This window comes from Poecilia reticulata, chromosome 3, assembly GCF_904066995.2.
Source record: "Poecilia reticulata chromosome 3, P_reticulata-male-v2, whole genome shotgun sequence".
In the NCBI taxonomy this organism is placed as follows: domain Eukaryota; kingdom Metazoa; phylum Chordata; class Actinopteri; order Cyprinodontiformes; family Poeciliidae; genus Poecilia; species Poecilia reticulata.
Genome location: NC_088832.1, coordinates 3,749,841 through 3,771,386, shown reverse-complemented (window position 1 = coordinate 3,771,386; position 21,546 = coordinate 3,749,841). Strand labels below are relative to the sequence as shown.

Sequence of the window (21,546 nt, the reverse complement as noted above, 5' to 3'; positions counted from 1 at the left end):
TGTTGGCTGCATAAAAAGAGAGGACTGAGTTTTGAAATTACAAGTATAGAAAAATGAAAATTGCATTTAGAAGCGCACATACACACAAGTCCTGTGTAATACTCAAAATGTAAGGTGCAGGAATAGGGAGGACTGAGTTTCGAAATTACAAGTACAGAAGAATGAAAGTTACATTGAGAAGGACACATACTCACAGGTCCTGTGTAATACTCAATGTAAGGTGCAGGAATAGAGAGGACTGTTTTCTACATTGGGAACACACTCACATTTAGTGAGTGTTCTTTACATTTCAGATTTCCAAAGATGAACTGTGTCAGGCTGGTGACGTGGATGCATGCGGATTCTGTTCAACCAACCTTGCAGAGGTAATTTTGGTCTCCATCGACCAACTTATTTTCTAAGATAAAGTCTTTGAAATTATATTAAGTACCAGTGGTCCCCATCCTTTTTATCACCGCGGACCGGTGAAGACTTGGCCATTTTTCTGTGGCTCGGGTTCTTCTTTTTTTACCCCGAATTTCTCCTTACAACAATCTTAGAACGTTGCTTGCGATAATCGTAACCGTTCATCCTGCCATCTATGGCATGCTAAGACTGATCACATCCAGTCGTTGGAACATTGGGACTGCTCCGATCTAAAATCGGGCATATTCTCACAGCTTGTAGGGTTTTCCTTGATTGGGAGCTAGAACTCAACCTATTCAATTTGACAGGCAGCCAATCAGAAAACGCTGTGACGTAGCTCATGGAGGGGAATCCCAAACAGCTGAGCTGACATGCCCAAAATGAGTCCGGTGGACATCGGAGATATGTAGAAACAGCATGAATGTTTATTCAGCATTTCGTACAAAGAATATCCACAGAAATGATGACGAGTGGAGTTGGAGCAAAATTGCTACCACAGTTGATAAACCCGGTAACTTTTCAGCTATCCATCATTAAATTAACGTGACACAAGGCTATTCATTCATTCAAGGCTTGATGCTTACACTAGCTATATGCATTGCAGGTAGATTGTAGTTGTGCATCATTTTGTACTAAAGCCTGCTCACATGGCAATATTTGCTCCTGTTATGTGGCTGGACACATAAACCTGTTGTACTTTTATCAGCTCTGTGGTCACAAAATTTGGAAAATCGTCTGACAATCCTAAAATCTTGCCGTGTGAACCAGACTTAAGACTTACAAGCTATACTCTTCTTTTCTCGTCTCGATCACTGCCATAATGCTCTCTGACTCTAGTCGCTATGCTAACATTCACACATCCCTTCAATATAAGATTTGAAAATGCCACAAAAACGAATATTTATTTTCATGAAAATTTTAACTTACGACAATGACAAATTAATGGGAGTCCTGAGCTTGTTTCTCTGCAATGAGATGATCCCACCTTGGAAACGATGACACACAATGCAGAGGGTGTAATGGCAAAGCAGTTTGAAGCTCCATTGCCTCATTTGTAAGCCGGTACATATTATGCAGAGTGGGCTTGGAACATGGGAGTCACCTACAAGTCCAGGATAAATCCACTCTCCTGTCTCTGGTCCTTTTCCCCTTTTCCAAAGAAACTTTCCTAACATATCGCTTTCTTACTCATTGTGGGCTCAATGTTGGTGAGCAAGACGTAACCGAGAGAATCCGGTTAAAGGGTTTTCAAAATAAACGATCCTCCATACTCAGACAATATGTAACACAAAAATATTTTTCTTGTGCGGCCCGGTACCAATTGGTTCATGGACTGGTACTGATCTGCGGCCTGTGGTTGGGGATGACTGTTAAGTACGGTTCAAACACACAGGTCTTGTGTAATACTTGATATGTAAGCTGCATAAAAAGGGAGGACTGCGTTTTGAAATTACATGTACAAAAGAATGAAAGTTACATTTAGAAGCGCACATACACACAGGTCCAGTGTAATACTCAAAATGTAAGGTGCCGGAATAAGGAGGACTACATTTTGAAATTACAAGTACAGAAGAATGAAAGCTGTTTTAGAAGCGATCATACACACAGGTCGTGTGTAATACTCAAATGTAAGGGGCAGGAATAGGGAGGACTGTTTTCTAAATTGGGAACAAACTCATATTCAGTGAGTGTTCTTTATATTTCAGATTTCCAAAGATGAACCGTGTCAGGCTGGTGACGTGGATTCAGGCGGGTCCTGTTCAATCAACCCTCCAGAGGTAATTTTGGTCTCCAAAGACCAACTTATTTTCTAAAATACAGTTTTTGATATGATGTTAAGTACTGTTCAAACACACAAGTCTTGCGTAACACTTGATATGTAAGCTGCATAAAAGGAGAGAACTGAGGTTTGAAATTACAAGTACAAAAGAATGAAAGCTACATTTAGAAGCGCACATACACGCAGGTCCTGTGTAATACTCAAAATGTAAGGTGCAGGAATAGTGAGGACTGAGTATTGAAATTACAAGTACAGAAAAATGAAAGTCACATTTAGGAGTGCACATACACACTGGTCTTGTGTAATACTCATCATGTAAGTTGCAGAAATTTGGAAACCTGAATTTTGAAATTACAGGTAGAAAAGAATGAAAATGACATTTAGAAACGCACATACACACAGGTCCTGTGTAATACTCAAAATATAAGGTGCAGGAATAGTGAGGACTGAGTATTGAAATTACAAGTACAGAAAAATGAAAGTCACATTTAGGAGTGCACATACACACTGGTCTTGTGTAATACTCATCATGTAAGTTGCAGAAATTTGGAAACCTGAATTTTGAAATTACAGGTAGAAAAGAATGAAAATGACATTTAGAAACGCACATACACACAGGTCGTGTGTAATACTCAAATATAAGGTGCAGGAATAGTGAGGACTGAGTATTGAAATTACAAGTACAGAAAATGAAAGTCACATTTAGGAGTGCACATACACACTGGTCTTATGTAATACTCATCATGTAAGTTGCAGAAATTTGGAACCTGAATTTTGAAATTACAGGTTGAAAAGAATGAAAATTACATTTAGAAACGCACATACACACGGGTCCTGTGTAGTACTCAAAATATAAGGTGCAGGAATAGGGAGGACTGAGTATTGAAATTACAAGTACAGAAGAATGAAAGTCACATTTAGGAGTGGACATACACATGGGTCCAGTGTAATACTCAAAATGTAAGGTGCAGGAATAGGGAGGACTGTTCTCTACATTGGCAACAAACTCACATTTAGTGAGTGTTCTTTACATTTCAGATTTCCAAAGATGAACTGTGTCAGGCTGGTGACGTGGATGTATGCGGATCCAGTTCAACCAACCCTCCAGAGGTATTTTTGGTCTCCGACAACCAACTTTGTTTCTTATATAAAGTCATTGAAATAATATTAAGTACTATTCAAACACACTGGTCTTGTGTAATACTCATCATGTAAGGTGCAGAAATTTTGAAATTACATGTAGAAAAGAATGAAAGTTAAGTTCAGATGAGCACAGACACATGGATCCTCTGTAATAAACTGGATAGGTTCATACATTAGGTGGACATTGTTTTATTTTTAGAAACAATCATTCAGTGTTTATCCCTTCATTTTAGCTCTCCATAGAGATGCCTTGTCAGGCTGCTGAGTTGGATGCATGCAAATTATTTTCTGGCAACTCACCTGACATAAGTTTTATCTCAATGACCTTTTTATTTTCTAAAATAGTCATGAGAATACTAAGTACTGTTCAAACACATGGTTATTGCGATTCAAAACAATTAATCATAACAATTCATTGGTTTTGATACCTACACAAGTGTCAGGATCAAATTCTTATTTTAAGATTACACTTTTTTTGGTTAACGGTGGTTGACTGTGTGTGAGATCATGATATCATCCATGATGAAATGTCAAGTTTAGAAAAATGTTTTATTTGAAGGACTGTTTTCACCTCTGAAATGGAGTGGTGTGTGATGTAAAGGTAATTTTTTTGAGAATGGGAATTGGGTTCATCTTTTGAATATGATCTTCCATGTCTAGTTGTGCTGTATGTTGAAATTGAGTCATAGTGCAGCACTGACTTTTTAAATACTTATGCTACCTCCCTTTGTCAATTCTTACTTTTCTCTGTCTAGTTTGCAACCAGTCCCTGCACAAAATGTGTTATTGTAAATAAAAGGAGGACATCACTGGTAAGCTTTTAGTAGAAATATTCTTGCTGAAACGCTTTCAATGTATACAAAATATGTTTTTAATCAACAGGTCTGTCCAGAACAAAGTTCAAGTGAAGCGATATCATCAGTAGAGGAGTATGCTCCTGATTCCGTAGATGATTCAGACATCTCATGGGATGACAAATGCACTCCACAGAAATATGGACTAGTAATAGTCCATATTTCCATTTTTGGACTTCTTAATGCACATAAATTTTATGTTTTTTGTATGTGTATGCCATGGTCCTGATAAATAAAATTGGCCCTGACAATTACTGTTGGTGTCATGGGCGGAGCCAAGCACCTCATTATCGTTTGTCCTTTTAATACAGCATTGGGTCACATTCTTGTATTTTGAGTTCTGAAGTGTGTATCTAAATTTTTAAGTGAGATCTATGTTGTGTAACTCTAACAAGATTTTTGACAACTTACTACGTCTTTCTAGCATAAGTGGAAAGGGGTGTCCGTTTAGTGTTGCAAAAAACTGGTTTGAAAAAAGTGTCCTGCTAGTACACCAAAACCAGTATGTGTGTGTGTGTGCGTGTGTGTGTGTGCGTGTGAATCAGGTTCTCATATCCTTGTGTAGGGACCTGTGTGAGCGTGTGTGTAGATCAGAGTGGTGCACGACTGCAGGCTGACTGCTAGGCTATGCTTGAAAGACTTCTGGCATGTGCTGGTGCCTGCATTTTTCACCCTTGACTGGAAGCATATGCTGAAGCACAATCAAGACAGTGTTAGACAGGCTTAGTGTGAGGGACCCAGACGGCTTCCTCCACATCTGGCAGTGCTTGGCCCTCCTTCCAGGTGAGTCACGTCCCACGGGAGGGTGGCTCTGCTGTGGCCCTCAGACCCACTGTGCATGGGCATCTGGAAATATCTGTATACTTCCCACAGTCACATCTTTCTCCACATGCTTTTCCAATTTCACCACCCCCACTACAGTCACCACCTCTTTCTCCTCCTTCATTGCCCTGAGCAAATCTCTTACTCCTGCTGTGTACTGATTACCCCCACCTCCCCAGTCCAGGGGACATGGCTTTGTAAAAACTGAAAAGAGTTAAACAGTTAAAAAGACAACCCTAATCTCTAAAGTAGTACACAGAAAAGAATGCCACAGACAGGGCATATTCACTGCCTGGCCAAAAAACCCATCACAACCAAAAAAAACTCACACATCATCACTAATATTTCAGCTTTGATTACAGCACACATTCACTGTGCTTCTGTAATGTCACAAGATTTATTTGTATCCTAGCAAAATGAAGTCACCCACTAGAAGGAAACCAACACACTCTAGGGAGGCTCCCGCTGCCCATTATAACACTTTATGATTTCATTCTATTGGCTACGATGTTACCAGGTAACAGTAATTTTGGTTGAGAGTGAGCAGAAAAGGATTTGCAAGCACGCAGAGGTTTGCGAGCTGAGAGTGAATCTGTGCAAAGAAGTTTTGCTCATGAGGAGAAAATCTGAGCATGAGCACAAAGATTTGAGAGACCACAGAGAATATTTGAAAGAGAGCAGAAGTTTTGAGTGCAAGTATTACAAGTTTTGAGATAAAAGATATTAAATTCTGCTTTCAAACTTAAAATGTATGCTCTTGACTTGCATCAGTAAAATTCTCCCATAAATATAGTTGCACTCACCTCTAAGCAAAGCTTGGGCTCTGAAATCTGCCATAGACTGATGGACTTTCTCATATTTCAGACTTCTTCAGAGAGAGAGACATTGGGACAGAGCAGAGACCACTGCCAGGGGCTAGCCAGGGACCAGCCCCTGGCTAGCCCCATATTTCAGCATAAGAGGGTTCACATAGTTTACTTGATACAAGGCCACTGTGTGCGGAAGGTTGGTTATCAAAGACCCATCAGACCCATGCCAGACCCTCATCAGACCCATCGCAATATGTCTCTCATGTGCCAGGAGTCTCACAAAGATACTCCTTAAGTTCTCATCTCATGTAATTTAGAGTGAGAGGAGGTTGGTATGTGAGCTAAGAAAGCAATAGTAGCAGACATAGTAGTTCAAGGGTGTATATTATGTAAGTGAACATAATATACATTTGTTCACTTACATAATATACAAGCAAAACATGCATTTGTTTTGACAAATGCATGTTAAAACAAATGCATGTTCACTTACATGCATTAAGTGAAATTAAATACACACACACACACACACACATATATATATTCTTGCATAATCACACACTTAATTACTTGGTGACTCCTATGTAGTCATTTGTTTTATATATATATATATTAGAGATGTGCCGATCAGGTTTTTTCCTGCCGATTCTGATCACCCATGAAGGCCGATACCGATCACATAATTATAATTTTTTTAATCATAAACACTACCGGTTACATTATATGGAAAAAGGAACCATGAATTCACCTTAATTTAGACAAAAAAATTTTTTTGATAACTTTTTCCAAGAAGAAAACTAAACAAAACAGGCATTGTGCAAATTGTACTGCTATCAGTAATACTATCTTTAACAGACTGAAAACATATGGAGGCTCTGAAGAGGCTAAATAATGCAAAGAGTCAAAATAAAACCTCTCAACATTGCCAAAAAATTCAAGTATAAAACTTAACATTCAAAGGCAAATACAGGATCCATTACAATAAACAATCCAGAGTTACTGAATGAAAACTTCCTGATAGCATGGCGGCTAGCTGATTACTGCTAGTTCTGAGTGGCTGTTTCTGACTGAGCGGAATAATTATGCAGAATAGGGAGGAGGCAGAGAGATCAATTCTTTTTTCAGAGATTATCTGCCTCATGTTAGGAAAACGAAAGTTTTAATATGTATGTAAAATTTATTTTTTTGGGTTAGATGCTGCAGCTTTAAGCAGAGGTTCAGTGTGAGAGTCACTACCAGGTGGAGCAGAAGCGGCGCTCCGTCTGTCAAATATTACTACCTGTAGCACGGAGCAGCGGTTCAACAGCGAGAGCAGAACCAGCGTCTTACATCGCAGCTCGAAGACTTAAATAATTTTGTTTAGCTTTCTGACCGTCATGCCAATAATCCGGGTGAGTGTTTGTAGCTGTGCGCTGCTTTACCTGCTATCTGATCGCTTTACTGTAGTGAGCCTCGATGTAGCCAAACTCCGTCAAGTATGACATTGTTTTTATGCCATATTAGATTCTTCATGTTGATGCATTTTGACCTGCTTTACTCCACGTGCTTCAATTTTCCTCCGCAACACGCAAACTTCCCCATTCACTCAGTGCGTCATAGTTCCACATCGCTTAGGATTTGTTGCTGCGCGTTTGCACAGAGTGAAGGAAAGAGGAGACCAGCTGCACAGGCAGGCTGAGAAATGAGAAGCAGGTGATCGGCAACAAGAGACGTGATCTGCGATCACCGATCATACACTTTTTCATGGAAATCGGCCGATTATGATCGGTAGCCGATCGATCGGCACTCCTATGTAAGATATATATATATAAACAAATACATAGGAGTCACCAAGTAATTAAGTGTGTGATTATGCAGTTGATGTAAGGATATGTGCATGAGGTGAGTGAACTGGTCAGGGAGTCTGCTAGCGTCAGCTGATCTATGGTTCTACAAGGCCTCCTCTGTCTGAAGAGCCATCAGCCATAGTGATCAGGCCTGATTGGATAGAATAAGAGTAGAGAAGGTTATGAACCGTAAAGTGAAAGACTTTATATGCAAGAAATAAGATGCATTTTAGCAATATACCTATATACCTATTTTTTAAAATTTGCTCTTTAATTTATTTTATGTTGTCATCCATGAAGCTGCCAAAGTTAGGAAGTGAAGTGAACCTCAGGTACAGTACAGAGAGACCATGAAGAGCTTCTATCCATAGACCATCAGGCTACTGAACTCGAACCATCTATAACACCTACAACTGAGGATACAGCCACTCTGAAAGAAGAGGAAGTGTGGTAAAGTAACAAATTTTTCTTTGGAACATTCTTTTGCTATTTTCCTTCTTGCTTATTATTCTTCTTTCAATCATTATGTTTTCCTCCTCACAACTCTTCTGACAGTCTTTTCATTTCCCCCCATCTTTTCTTCCTTCTGTTCTTCACTATTCCAAAACAGACATAGTGTAATCACAATTTCCTCCAAAAGCATTAGGATGTCCAACATACTTAAAATTTACAATTTATTAATTAACATACTGTACCCTACCTCTCGCCCAAAACGTTCGCTGGAGATAGGCACCAGCACCCCTTCCAGCCCCCACCTTTTATCATCTTGTTACAATTTCTTCCACTTTCCCTGTGCTCTCATTTTGTCTTTTGTTCTGTTTGCTTGCTTCATAGTTAGAAACTAAGCCAAGGTTTTATTAACAAAGATAAGTCCATGCAATAGATAGACGCATACCGCATCACAGTACAGTTCCCCTTCAGTGGCCAGTAGCTGGTGCTCTGCTGTTTTGTTCTAGCTTGTTGTTGTGTTTAATTTTTAATGCCAGCATGTTCTGCTCTTCTACTGTTTGTAATGTTAGCTGCACCACCAGCTACCATTACAACTCCTCTTGGGCACAACATGCTCATTCACACGTTCTACCCTCAGTTACCATAATAACAGTCTGCACACAACATTTATGTCTCATTCATGAATATTTCTGGGAATAGGTAGTTTAAAACGGGACTGTCCCAAGAAATTGAGGATGTCTGGTCATCCTAAGCTAGTTGACATGCGAGGGTAACCTATTTATAGCCTGTTATAGTGATCTATAAATAGACAATAGGCTCAAAATACAAAGAATTAAATGTTGATGATATTAGGTATTGTAATGCTGTGTCAGATTACTGTCTTGCAAAAATAATCACAGCAAACCATAAATCTGGACATTTAACTTGATTACTTGTCTTGGTTTTGTGATCACCAACTGATGTGATGTTGTTACTGTTATATGTTGTTTACCACTGTGTTTTCTTGGTTCTCTTTTTCTCCCTGCACACCTCTATTGTTTTCTCTGTTCTCATTAAACTTCTTCCTCATCTCTCCCTTTCTTTTTTTGTATTTTTCTTTTCTGCCCATCTCAGTGCAATGTGAAACAACCCCAAAGCAATTTCTAATAACATTTTGTTATTAGATAACATATATATATATATATATATAAAACATATATAAATATAGATATTTATATATGTGTATCTATATTTGTCATTTGAATACTTTCTGCACTTTCCTAACTTTGTAATTTCTCTTTTCTTTAAAGCCCAGCTTTGCTTCAACCGGTTGACTATATCAGTGTTTTTCAACCACTGTTCCGCGGCACACTAGTGTGCCGTGAGTGATCGTCAGGTGTGCCGTGGAAATTATTCAATTTCACTACGGTACCGTATTTTCCGGACTAAAAGCTGCTACTTTTTTCCTAAACTTTGAACCATGCGGATTGTAGCCCGCTGTGGCTTTTCTGCGGATTTTTCTTCAACCACCAGGGGGCTCTCTAGCACGAAGTGAATCATTAGAAGTCAAAATTGTAAATCAAAGAAGAACGGCTAATTTTCATTTAGAACAAGCACATGCTAGCAGCAGGCACGACGGAGAAATATTTTCAAACTCATATCATGCAGCTTTTAAGTTGAGGGTTGGCACTACAGGAGGGAAATAGAGCCGCTGCACTTAAGTTCGGTGTGAACGAAACCATGGTTTGACTTTGGAGACGGAGTGCTGCGTCCAGCAGATTTATTAGGACGAGGCATTCTGCTGGGTCCTAATGGAAAACCGAGAGCAGCTTCCAGTTTTTATTTTATTTTATTTTTTTAATTGAGGGTGCTAGTATGGTGCGCTCTATAGTCCGAAAAATACCGTAATTAGTTTTAAAAGATTTTTTGAAACTGAATTGTCTGCAAATAATGCCATCTTCGAGTATCTGCTGTAGTAGTAGCAGCGGCGTAATCATGTAATGTTCTTACCACTAGATGGCAGTAAGTACAGAGCATTTTGCATTAAAACGAGAATTAGTGATGCATGAATGTTACAGGTAGCGGTGAGAGCATCGTATCTAGCAAGACTGTGACGACAGTGATGGAAAAGACAGTGAAGCTCAGCAGTAGTTGGAAAGAACATGAGTCCATTTTCCACAACATATCTGTGTGAAGTGAGCTTCTCAAGCCTGGTTACTATAAAAACTAAAAACAGAGAGAGACTGAGAGCTGTTGAGGAAGAGCTTTGTCTTTCAATTTCTGCCAGGAAATCAGCTGTTTTCATCCAAACATGCTCAGGTTTCACACAAGGTGGGTAAAATATACAGATATTGACATTTTGTACATGCAACTCTTCATATTGTAACAGTGAATATGAAGTGAAATGTTTCCCAAATATTATTGCTTCTTTCAGAATAAGAATTATTTTCTGTATTCTGGCTATAAGATGCTTGTGGATTAGTTTGTAAAACACTTTGACGTTTTCTACAACTTCTTTAAATTTAACACCACAGTGTTGTGGCTGTTCAGGGGTATTTTTGAAGTGGTGCAGTTTGAAATAAGAAATGTAAAAAGTGATAATACATTTTTGTGTTTATTTGATTCCTATTCAAGAGACTTTGATAAGAATGACTATATATAGGCAGCTACAGAGTATCTTTATTTCCATTTTTAGTTGGTGGTGTGCCTCGGGATTTTTTCAATTAAAACGGTGTACCTTGACTCAAAAATGGTTGAAAAACACTGGACTATATGATTCTGAGCATATAGTCAACGAACTGATGTCGCTTCCAGTTCGAGGAATTTTTAAGTAATTTTGGACTTCAGCTCACACATATTCAGGGTACAGTGTTAAGACCTCAGATTCTTTTGTTCTTAGTGAAGTTCTTTTGATTCTGAAACTAAGGCCCCATGACAACAATTTCGGGTGAAAATGGAAGAGTTTCGTTGCTTTTGCATTGCCATGATTCTAACACAAACCTGCATAGCTCTGCACATCAGCAGCAGGTCTCCTTCACTGCCGCACAGGTCTAAACCCAGAGCGAGCGTCGTAGCGCTTATGTTGCGTTTAAAGGCGGCTCGGAAAAACAGGTTACCACATGTTAACAACGGATTAAACAGTTTTAACTGCTGATAAAAGTGACAGAGGACACAGATATGCGAAGTCTGGAAGACCCTACTGTATCAAATTGACAGAGGAATAACAGAGAGTTGGCCATTCTAAGGTAAACCCCTGTACAGTAGTGTTCACTGTACATTTACACGAACATGGGAAATGTTTTCTCTGACAACGGCACAGTTTGAGAACGGGTTCCAGAGTGCGATGTTTCTAAAACGTACCGGTGTCCGTTCTCTTGTAAACAGAATAGTTTACGTAGTATGACACATGTCATATCAGTTCCCTACTATCAGATGAAGAAACTACAGAAAATGCAAGATACCAGAGTATTATTTGTGATTCTGACTCTTATAAATCTAACTACAGCTCTCCAACACGGTGCTCATTTTATACCTCTGTACTTAAATGATCGAAGACGGATCTCATTCAGCTCCACTCCGTTAATTAGCGGGTTTACGCGACGAAGAAACACTTTGAGGAGGTGCTACTGGACGCGACCCCGGAGAACAAGCTAGTGGTGGGATAACTTTGTAAACAATGCAGTCGATGATGAAGAATGGAGGGAGAACTTTCGTTTGTCCAAGCCTAGCACCAACTAGTGGAGAAGAAGGGGCATTACACCTTTTCGATTTATGCCGTTTCTGTTTAAACAGAGATTGTAATTAGAACGTCTTCATGTAAACGTGTTAATAGTTACAAAGATTCCATTTTCGTTGGATCTTTGTCGTGTAAACAGGGCCTAAATACATTTAGATAAAAACATGACTGGTGTCTGACATATGACATATCAAAAGTTGAAAATTGAACAGCTTTGTCTTTTGAACCTCAGAAAAGAATTGTTAATTATGTCCTTCTATCTGAATGGCTGCTGCAGAGGCCCAGCTGTGAAAAAGAGGAAGTGGAGAATGACGGGATTGATCATGACACAAACAGATGTATGTTGCTGAAAAGTATGTCAGGGTTCATGTAAAGCAGGTCTGTCGGGATCATTAACGAGATAAAAAAAAATAAGCATCTTGCTCTGATTAATAATGGCCATCCCAGTGGACTTGTCATCCCCACCTCAACGAGTCATGCAGACATCATACATATGTGGGTACAGATTTTTGTTTTACATAAATGTGGTCCTATGAAACAACTGGCGAGTGGTGTTACAGCTGTTATGACTCCTATAAAACAAGTTGAATTTCTACCAGAGTAAATAACAGATTTCTTAGGGGAGGGAGTAACACACATAAAGCATTTCTCTGCCTCTCATTTCTTTGTTTTGCACCCTCACCACACCATCACACACTGCACACACACCTTGTCTCTTTTAAAGGGAACGCTATTGTCACATTTCAGTAAATTCTAAATAATATACTGAGGAGAGTAAGCTGAGTAAGAGACCGAAAACTAAAAATGTGGTGTTCTGTGCTGCTTTTATAAATTCATAGCTGAACCCCTAATCGGTTTCTTTATAAAGCAAATTAATCCACAAGAATTTAGAAAACAGATGAAGTCTGACATGTTCCTTTTTCATTTACTACACGTGTATGTCAGATTCTGATGCTTGGATGCTTGTTCTTAGATCTAGAATATATGCATCACAGCTTCTGGGTTTCACAAGACAGTCAGAGTATAACAAAAGAGCAAACAATTTATTATGCACTCCTGGGGTCACGATTGTCTCTCCTCTTTCAAGCTTGGAGGCTCTGGAACATATTTACCCTTGCTTTTAGTAAGGTAAACAAAGTCAAAAACTGGCTGTGATGGGTCCTGCAAGCCCTCCCTGAAATCTGTCTTGTTTTCTGAGAACTCTGAGGTCTTCTGTTCTGCAACGCCAGCCTTCCTAATGAGGCACCGCCTTGCTCTTATGTTGAAATGATAGCCTAAGAGAAGATGTTCTGAGCCATCTAAGCATTGATCAGTTGAGACTTGTAAAACAGCTTTCACAATCCAGTTCGCTACCTTGCAGTATTAATTTCATACTGCCTCACTAATGCTGGAGACAAGTTTTATTTGAAATAATACACTGCATGAAAAATATAAGTCCCGAAAGATACTGTCAAATATTCAATCTTTTAAAACGAACAAGCTCAGGGTAATCAAACATGTACAATGCATACAAAATGAAAAATTTCATTTACAGTCCATAACATCTCCATTATGTGGGCTGTGTTCATAGTTCTTGATTTTGAAGTCTGATGCCTTCCCTAAGTGATCTGTTCAAGGACAAAATGCAAGGTGTAATACATGCAAGGCAGCATTGAGATAGTTTAGCAAATTAACACTTGAATATGTCAGTTCAAAGACAAAGTTGTTGGGTCTCTTTTTCCTCTTTATGTTCTCAAAGGAGCATAATTTCAAGTTAAAGATCAGCAGAAAGTTCTTTTCTGAGCTGTGCGGTCCAACCTCCAGTGCTTCAGTCTGACCAGAATGGCAACCTGAAACCTGGTGGCCCTGCAGTGCTAAGGATCTGTTTTACAGCATTATAGTATAATTTGATAAGTTATTTCAAGTGAAAATAATTTCACTAGACCAGTGGTAACCAAACTGAGTCGATTAGTTTAGCATTTCTGCCGGATTTTCACAAAATATTAGCCACGACAATGGAACCAACAAGTTCATGTCATCTTTTTTGGACGTATGGTATAATGGATGTGTTTATTATTGACTTTCTTTTTTTCATTCACTAAACACAAAGAAAGCAAAGCAATAATACTTACACCAGCAGACACTTTGTTCTTATTGATTCTACGACAGTTGAGCTGCAAATGCAGTCGTGCACAAGCTCTGATCCAAGCAAGGCTTAACGTTTCAGATTTTGAAAATCTGAATTTTAGTTCCACAAACACGATCAGGATACCTGACATCACCTGTACAGAAACCCCACTGACACTGTGAGTCTGACAGTGGAGAACCATTTTTTTTCGAGTCCTGACGCAAAACTTTCTGTCGGTCTGCTAGTCCACAAGCATGAGTATATTAGCATGAGTTTGTGAGATGATAAGGCACGTGATAGCTGCGCTGTGACGTAAAATGGGCATTAGCCAATGAAATGCGGCCCCTGTGGTAAGGTCCATGGCCCCACAGTTTGGGAACCTCTGCAGACAGTGGCAATGTACAACAAAGGTTCTGGCATAAAGGGTAGTGTTAATATGTTTTAACTTGATAAACACAACAAAGTAATTGCGTCAAATGGACATAAAAGATGTCTTCTGATAAGAACACTTTCAAAATATGATGCTTTGACATTTTAGTTTAAAAGTTTTTTTATTGTTAGCATGTTTCTCTTTTACTGTGGTATTGATGGATATGGATTTCTTTTTTCTTCCCATTTGCTAAAGAAATGTAGCAAAGAAACACCGTGAGTTTCTTCAATTATCATTATTATCATGTAAAAGAGCTTAGTTTAAACAACTAATAACCAGCACATAAACCCTCCCTATTTTCAGCACTTAAAATAACAACCTGGATATCAGTCCCTGACCCAAGACGAATGGCTTGTTGTCTAATTGTTTCCCGACACAGGCTGCCATCGCATGGTTTAGGGTCCTCAGGCGCTTCTCGTCCTCAGCTGCTGCACCAAATCCAGACAGCCTCAACAGATTCATGTCACAAAACAGGCACCATGGTGAGTCTGTAGTCTGTGCCTGACTGTGTTTCTGCATGCAAAGTTTAGCAAGAGGTGGACAGATGAAAAATCTGTCACATATTTAGAAAAATGTATTTTATCTCTTTATTCTACATCTAAACTCCTTAAATTGATGCTGAGTGCCAACAGCCACTCAGCTCTCACTCTCAGTGGCTCCGCCCTGCTCACAGCAGAATGTGTTTTGTTATTAGTAGCTTTGGTTGCTTTGTTTCTAGTCACATGTGTAGTTCGGATCATGTCATTATGTGAAAAAAGGAATAAAATCTGCCTGCTCTAGTAACAGAAGAAATACGTAAAATTAGGCAAGAAATGTCTTTATTAAAAACACTGAATCCAAAAAGGATTTATCAACATAGAAACCATTCACATTTACCCACTTTAGATAAAGCATGAGCCTGTAGTTGATAATAAATTAAGCACCAAAAGAACCTTCTCTCTGAAAAGAATTGAACTTCACATCACTAATTTCCTGGGAACCAATTGGACCAATTGATACCATCCATTTCTTTGTTTGTATAGACCTAGTTTGCAAAAGTATGAACATTCAGAATATGATGCACTTTTTTCAATCAGAGCTGTGTGTAAGATTATTATTATTAATATTATTATTATTATTATTTATCAGACCATTTCAGTTAATTCATACTTAACTCATTAATTACCTCTTATATTTAGATATATTATCCATATCCAGTTCATTCATTACGTGCTGAACGTGAAATAATGTAAACTTCAAAGTCAGTGAGTTAACATACTGCACAGGCACCAATGTCATATCATAAAAGGCTATACATTTGTGTATGTTTTATTCAAGAATACTGAAATTCTTTTTAGCATGTTGGTTTATTTATTTTGTTACTCACAGCTAAAATCATTTGGTGGATCTCGTAGATCAGAGTGAAAAGCAGCAGATCAAAGATGAACATTGCCAGGGGGTTCAGACGCAGTTTGTTTGGAGCAAAGTTTCAAGAAAAGTGGAAAGTCTAGCTGTGGTTAATTGGTGTGTTTAGGTCCGAGGTCATGAGGATAGCAAAAGGAACACACCACTATGCCCTGAGTGGCACATGGATACACAGCCACCACAGAGATGCTGCTATAACTAATCACAACTAAACACTGTGAAGACACGCACAGACCCACTTTTCTTATCTTCCTCTCAGACTCTGCCGTCTTTCTGAGCTTCCTACCTCTGCTTTAAGTTCTTGTGGAGCCCAAAAGCCCAAGGGAGACCATAATGTGTCACAGCAGCAAAGGCATCTTTATGAACCTGTTGGCAGGATCCCACCCCCCACCAGACCTACAGCACTGGAGGGTTCGAAATCAAGTGAAAACCAAAAATTAGAAATAGCAAGTCTTATCTTTTTTCTATTCTGTGCACAAACATTAAGTTTACCCCTAAAGTCTTGAATTGAAATACCACCAGAACAAGTTCCCATCAAGATTTGTATGCAAAAATAAAAAAATAGCAAAAGGAACTGTGATACTGCAGAAAGAAGACATGGTACAATTTAAAACAAACTCAACATTCAGCATGGTGAGGACTCGTAGCAGGATTTCAATCTTTTACTGCAGCTCAAGTGCTGAATCTGGGAGACCATAATATCTGAATATTACTGTTAAAATGCAGTAAAAGACTGCTAAAGCTCTGCTGATGCTAAGACAGAAACAACATTCACTTTCTACTATGTTGTAAACACATGCCATGTCTGTTCATGCCACAAACAGGCAGCAGACAACCAGCACTCAAGATGTGTTAATATTGGTATTAATGATAAAGATGAATGAATGTTTCAAATTTATAATTCCAGAAAAGTAAAATACTACACTAGATTATCTGTTTCTTGACTGCTGCTGGGTAGCATATCTTGAGATAATTGATCACTTGATAGATAATTTCTGTTATGTGGTGACTAAAAGAAAGTTGTGACCAGTCTGGCATACTTTGATTGTCTGATTAATTCTGATTTGAATTCATATTGGTTAAGCAGTGTGGTGGATGACTCTACCACCACCCCATGAAGTCTAGGCGCAAATTCAAGCTGGAAGACTTCTGTCTCACCTGCTACATCCAATCACTGCGTCATGCTCATCACCTCCAACCTTAGCGCCGGACCTCGACCCGCCTCGTCCAATCATCAGTCAAGCTTCCACTTAGAAGGATCCACTCCCACACCGTCAGTTGCTTTCCAGCTGTGCTCAACCCACCTCCTTCCCTTCTCCACCCGCATCCTCCGGTTCTCCAGGATGTCATCTTTTTCCGACCTCCACCACCAGTGTTGGGCCCCGGGGGTAGAGGATCCCTAATCAGCATCGGTGGTGCTCATCCCAGTTCACTGCAATTCACAGCTCAAATCTTCAGCCGGGGCCCGAGCGCCAAAGAACTGTTATTCATTTTATCAATAAATATTTTAATTGCTCCTTTTCTCCGTCTGAGTCTTTCCATATTGAAATAATTTTAGTGTTGTTTCTTTTTCTAAATTTTAATCATTATTAGTACAGATTACACTATGGGTAAGTTAATTTAAGTTGTTTTATTTAGATATGTATTTTCTAATGGGTGGTTGATATTTGTCTGAATGGTTTACTTCCACATGTTATTTTTGTTTTGAGGTTCTCCAAATGCAGAAGCTGGAGGACAAAGCCTTGAACATACCATTTTTCCAAAAGACTGTGAGAGGGAACTTAATTTGTTAAAGTTTGTTTATTTGTTAACTTTAATATTCATTTATTATTTCTGCCAAGTTAAAGTTAGTTTGGCTTTATGTGTTTCATATGTGGGCCTGCACGGTGGCACAGTTGGTAGTTCTGTTGCCTTGTAGCAAGAAGGTCCAGGGTTCGATTCCTGACCCGGGGTCTTTCTGTACGGCGCTTGCATGTTCTCCCTGTGCATACATGGGTTCTTTCTGGATATTCCAGCTTCCTTTCACAGTCCAAAAACATTACTGTCAGGTAAATTAGTCTCTCTAAAATCTATTTGTGTGTGTGTGTGTGGTTGCTTGTCCTGTCTATGTCCAGTGATCACCAATGGGATAAGCATGCATGATGATGGATGGATGCTGATTTTATTTATTTTGTTCCTCTGCTATGTCATGCCTCCTCGTGTGACAAGTTTAGATTACTCCAGCCTGTTTAAGCAGCCTTTTGTTCTTTGTTTGCAAGTCAGTTTAGTTTGTGTTCAGTCACTGTTCAGTTGACGTCAAGTTTTCCCAAATCTGTTATTTGTCATTTATTTTTGCGTTGATATTTGATGTTTTAACTAATTTTGGCATTATTAAATTATTTTTTTTAACACCTTTAGGCTTTGTATGAGTCTGGTCTCTTACACACAGGTTCCATCTTGCAAATCTGCTACGAGAACTTGTAGTCTGTTATCTTTTTATTCATGGTTCCTGCACTGGAGAATTTGTCTCTGCCCTGCTGAGAGGTTCCAGAGGCTTTCTCTTGGCCTCTCTGGACCTCTGGGTCACTCGTTTGTCATTGCAACCTTTAACCTTTGTAGTTCAGCGTTCCAAGAGGAATGTCGAAGATGTTTACCTTCGGTGAGACTGATGGTGTCCAGGTGGCTTTTTGTCTCTTTTCTTCCCCCCTTCTTTTTGGTGAGCCTTGCCTCGCCCTCCTGTGTTTGGTGAAAAGGGATGGAGCATTTCTTAACGTAGTGTTTAGGTTTTTCACTTTTCAGTCAAAATACCACGCTTATAAAATACATAAATCTTCAAAATGACTCTTAGCTCATTTGTTTGCAAATATCCACTGTTTTGACTGAAATCTAGTAGCAGAGAAAGCTATTGACTCCTTGTCTGGGTCTGGTAAGAACACATTCGTGCTAAGCTCCACTTCCCAGTCTGTTAGCAATCAGACATCCAGCTGAGTGTCCTGGCTAGACATAGTGGGCATACAGTAACAGATAATGGCCCCCTACTTCCAGCTTCCTCCACCCTCCACTTGAACATAGTGCCATCTATCACTATCGTGCTAGACCTCCACTGTGGCTCCTTGCTGGATCCTTGTCTACTGGAAACTCTTGGAACACCCCCCTCCACCGGCCCTTCCCCCTTAAAAAGCCCATTAAACAGTGTTGTAATGCAAAAAGTAGGACGGAAGAGAGAGCTGGCCAGGTGTCGGGTGCGTATGGGCTGAGCGTCTAATGCAGCCATTATGAGTGGCTGGTAGGGTGGGTGGATTATCATAAAAGCATCTCCCCTCCCTCTAATGTGAACATGCCTGATCAATACTAGACTCCTGGGAGAGGATGGAGAAGTGGATGGATAAAGTATACAAGGAAGGGGGGCAGCTTTACTTATTAGCCAAGTGCTTTGTCGCTACAGGCGTCAAGGCCCTGACGGGTGAGAACAGGGTACAAAAACATGAGGTGGCAATGGAGCATTTAGCTCATATGACATTTTGGATCAGAAGTGCTATTAAGAGGCACTGTGGTGGCGCAGGGGCAAAGCACAACCCATGTATTGAGGTCCTAGTCCTCATGCCAGTGGTCGCAGGCTCAATTCCTGGCCTGGTGACACCCGCTGCATGTCTTCCCCCCCTCTCATAACCCTCTTTACTTTTAAATAAAGGCCACTAGAGCCAATAAAACCTTAAAAAAAGAAGTGCTTTTGACAGCCGAGCCATTTATTTTGAGCCCCGGTTCAATACAAATGCTGTTTTTTGCTTATGTGAGTGTAAGATGGGTTTCAGGTTAGCATTCTCTATTATTACTTAGCACTCCGAGAATAAAATTCATTATTATTACTAATAGAAACTGTGATTGTTATGAATTGGGGTGAGGTGTAAGAAATGCTTCTGGTTGTAGAAAGTGCCTGTTACACCATGTAAAAAATGTTAACTTTTTTAGTTTCCAGTTCCACCTTTATAGCATCTATATTACAATCATATTCTTTAGGAACATAATTGCACAATTTCAGCATCAGTTTTATTTGTCAATTAATTTCTTTTGTTTCTTAACTTGATCAGTTTTTCTTCCAGGAGCCCACCATTTTCGACAGATCCATTTTCCATGATGGATCAGAGATTTAGTAGATCTTTATCAACACACACTTGATTACTAACAGTCATCAAACTAGGTATAAAATGCAGAATATTTTGACTCTTTTCAGCGAGCCAGCTCTTCCGGCTCGGCTCCCAAAGAAGAGCTGGTTCTTTTGGCTCCCAAGCAACTCTTTAATTTATTGTCATCTGCAGCCCTATATATTATTAACATAGCTTAGCAAATAGGAATGTTTTATATGATAAAACCTTTTGCATCCAATGTTCCCTATGAGTAGCCTTATACATCCTTAAATGTATATATTTGTTCTATGAAAGCAGTTATTTGTACTTTTGTATATTTTAATAAAACTCTTAATTTTTAATAAAAGCAAATGAAGAAGACACTGCGAACAGACACATAATAATAGTTTCTTATAATATATTTAATCTTCAGTCAGATGCTGCTTAGTTTACCGGTATCAGTTATAATTGTTGGGTTTTTGTGACACACTCTACTCCTCACCACTGTCCGTTTACTGAAGAGACTCACTCAGGGTCGCCTGCAGGATTTTATTGGAGGATACGCACAAAACTATAACTGCAGCTGATCCAGGAGCACAGCCACGTCTCCACTGTGCATCGTGTGTGTCACACAAAACCAGCGCAAATCTTAACCACACAAATACAGACCGCATGTGTACAATGCGCATGGCCCACAAAAGTACAGTATTTATTTATTTAATTTAAAAATTGTACTACTTAACCTTCCCGCAATCTTACTGCAGCGCTCAGGAAGAGTGTGGCAGATGTCATGTTCGGCCAACCAATTGAAATTGCAAGGTAAGTACAGTGTGTGCAGCTGTACAGCTTCAGGCACTACAACACCTGACTGCTGTGTCTGTCCCCCTCTCTGTTTTCACATAAAGGTATGATACCATATCCTCACACGTGATTCACCACAAGTCTGCCATGATAATCAAAACAAAGTTCTGCTGTTCTGACTTCACTCAGTAGAGCCAATGAAAAGTGAGAGCTGAGCAGTCAAAGAGAAAGTTGGGAGATGGTTCTCTCCCTCCCTTGCTTTCTTACTTACTTTCTCACTCCGTCTCTATCTTGTGCCTCTGCCTAATAATAATAATAATAATAATAATAATAATAATACATTTTATTTATAATTCCTTTGTATCCCCAATTGAAATTCCAAAGGGCACATTCACATGCTGATGGTGGCAGGCTACTGCATTGGAGCTACAGCAGCCCTGAGGCAGGTTGAAAGAAGTGAGGCTGTAATTTTGTGCCATCTGCTCTTATGACCAACACCAGCAGTGACCAGGCCCAGGACACTGCTGCAAATTTACTCATTGGAGGAAGGATTTGCAGTAATGCTGCTTAGGGCACCTAGGGTGCAGCAGTCTGTCCCTGAAGAAGCTCTGCTCTTGAGCAACAGCTTCATGCATGGGGGTGAGACATTGTAAAGGAGTGAAGTTATTTTGGCCATAATTCGTCTGCCTCCTTCACCTGTACAGTACACCTGTGAGTCCGGTAGCTGATGCTACTTCAGATTCAAAGAAGGTCTTCAGAAGTGTCCCTTGTACTCCACAGGACCTCTGTGAGGGCAGTGTAGACAGGACTAAAACAGAGTCCAATCATCACTGAATCAGTGGATATTACAATGTTCTATCACAAACTGATTCCAAAGAAGCTTTACAATACATCAAGGTT

General features: G+C 39.5%; 1 protein-coding gene and 1 long non-coding RNA gene across 2 annotated transcripts in view; one reads left to right on the top strand and one right to left on the bottom strand.

Moving 5' to 3' along the window:
• Positions 1 to 216: 216 nt before the first annotated feature.
• Positions 217 to 4,462, top strand: LOC145551050 (uncharacterized). Its single transcript, XR_014086816.1, has 4 exons — positions 217 to 365; positions 2,112 to 2,183; positions 3,224 to 3,295; positions 4,084 to 4,462. It is a non-coding gene; the product is annotated as an uncharacterized LOC145551050 (long non-coding RNA).
• Positions 4,463 to 18,388: 13,926 nt separating this feature from the next.
• Positions 18,389 to 21,546, bottom strand: part of rwdd3 (RWD domain containing 3) — a 35,273-nt gene continuing 32,115 nt past the window's right edge. The window contains exon 5 of the mRNA XM_081604946.1: positions 18,389 to 18,457. The gene's annotated coding sequence lies outside the window, so the exon portion shown is untranslated. The remainder of the gene's footprint in view (positions 18,458 to 21,546) is intronic.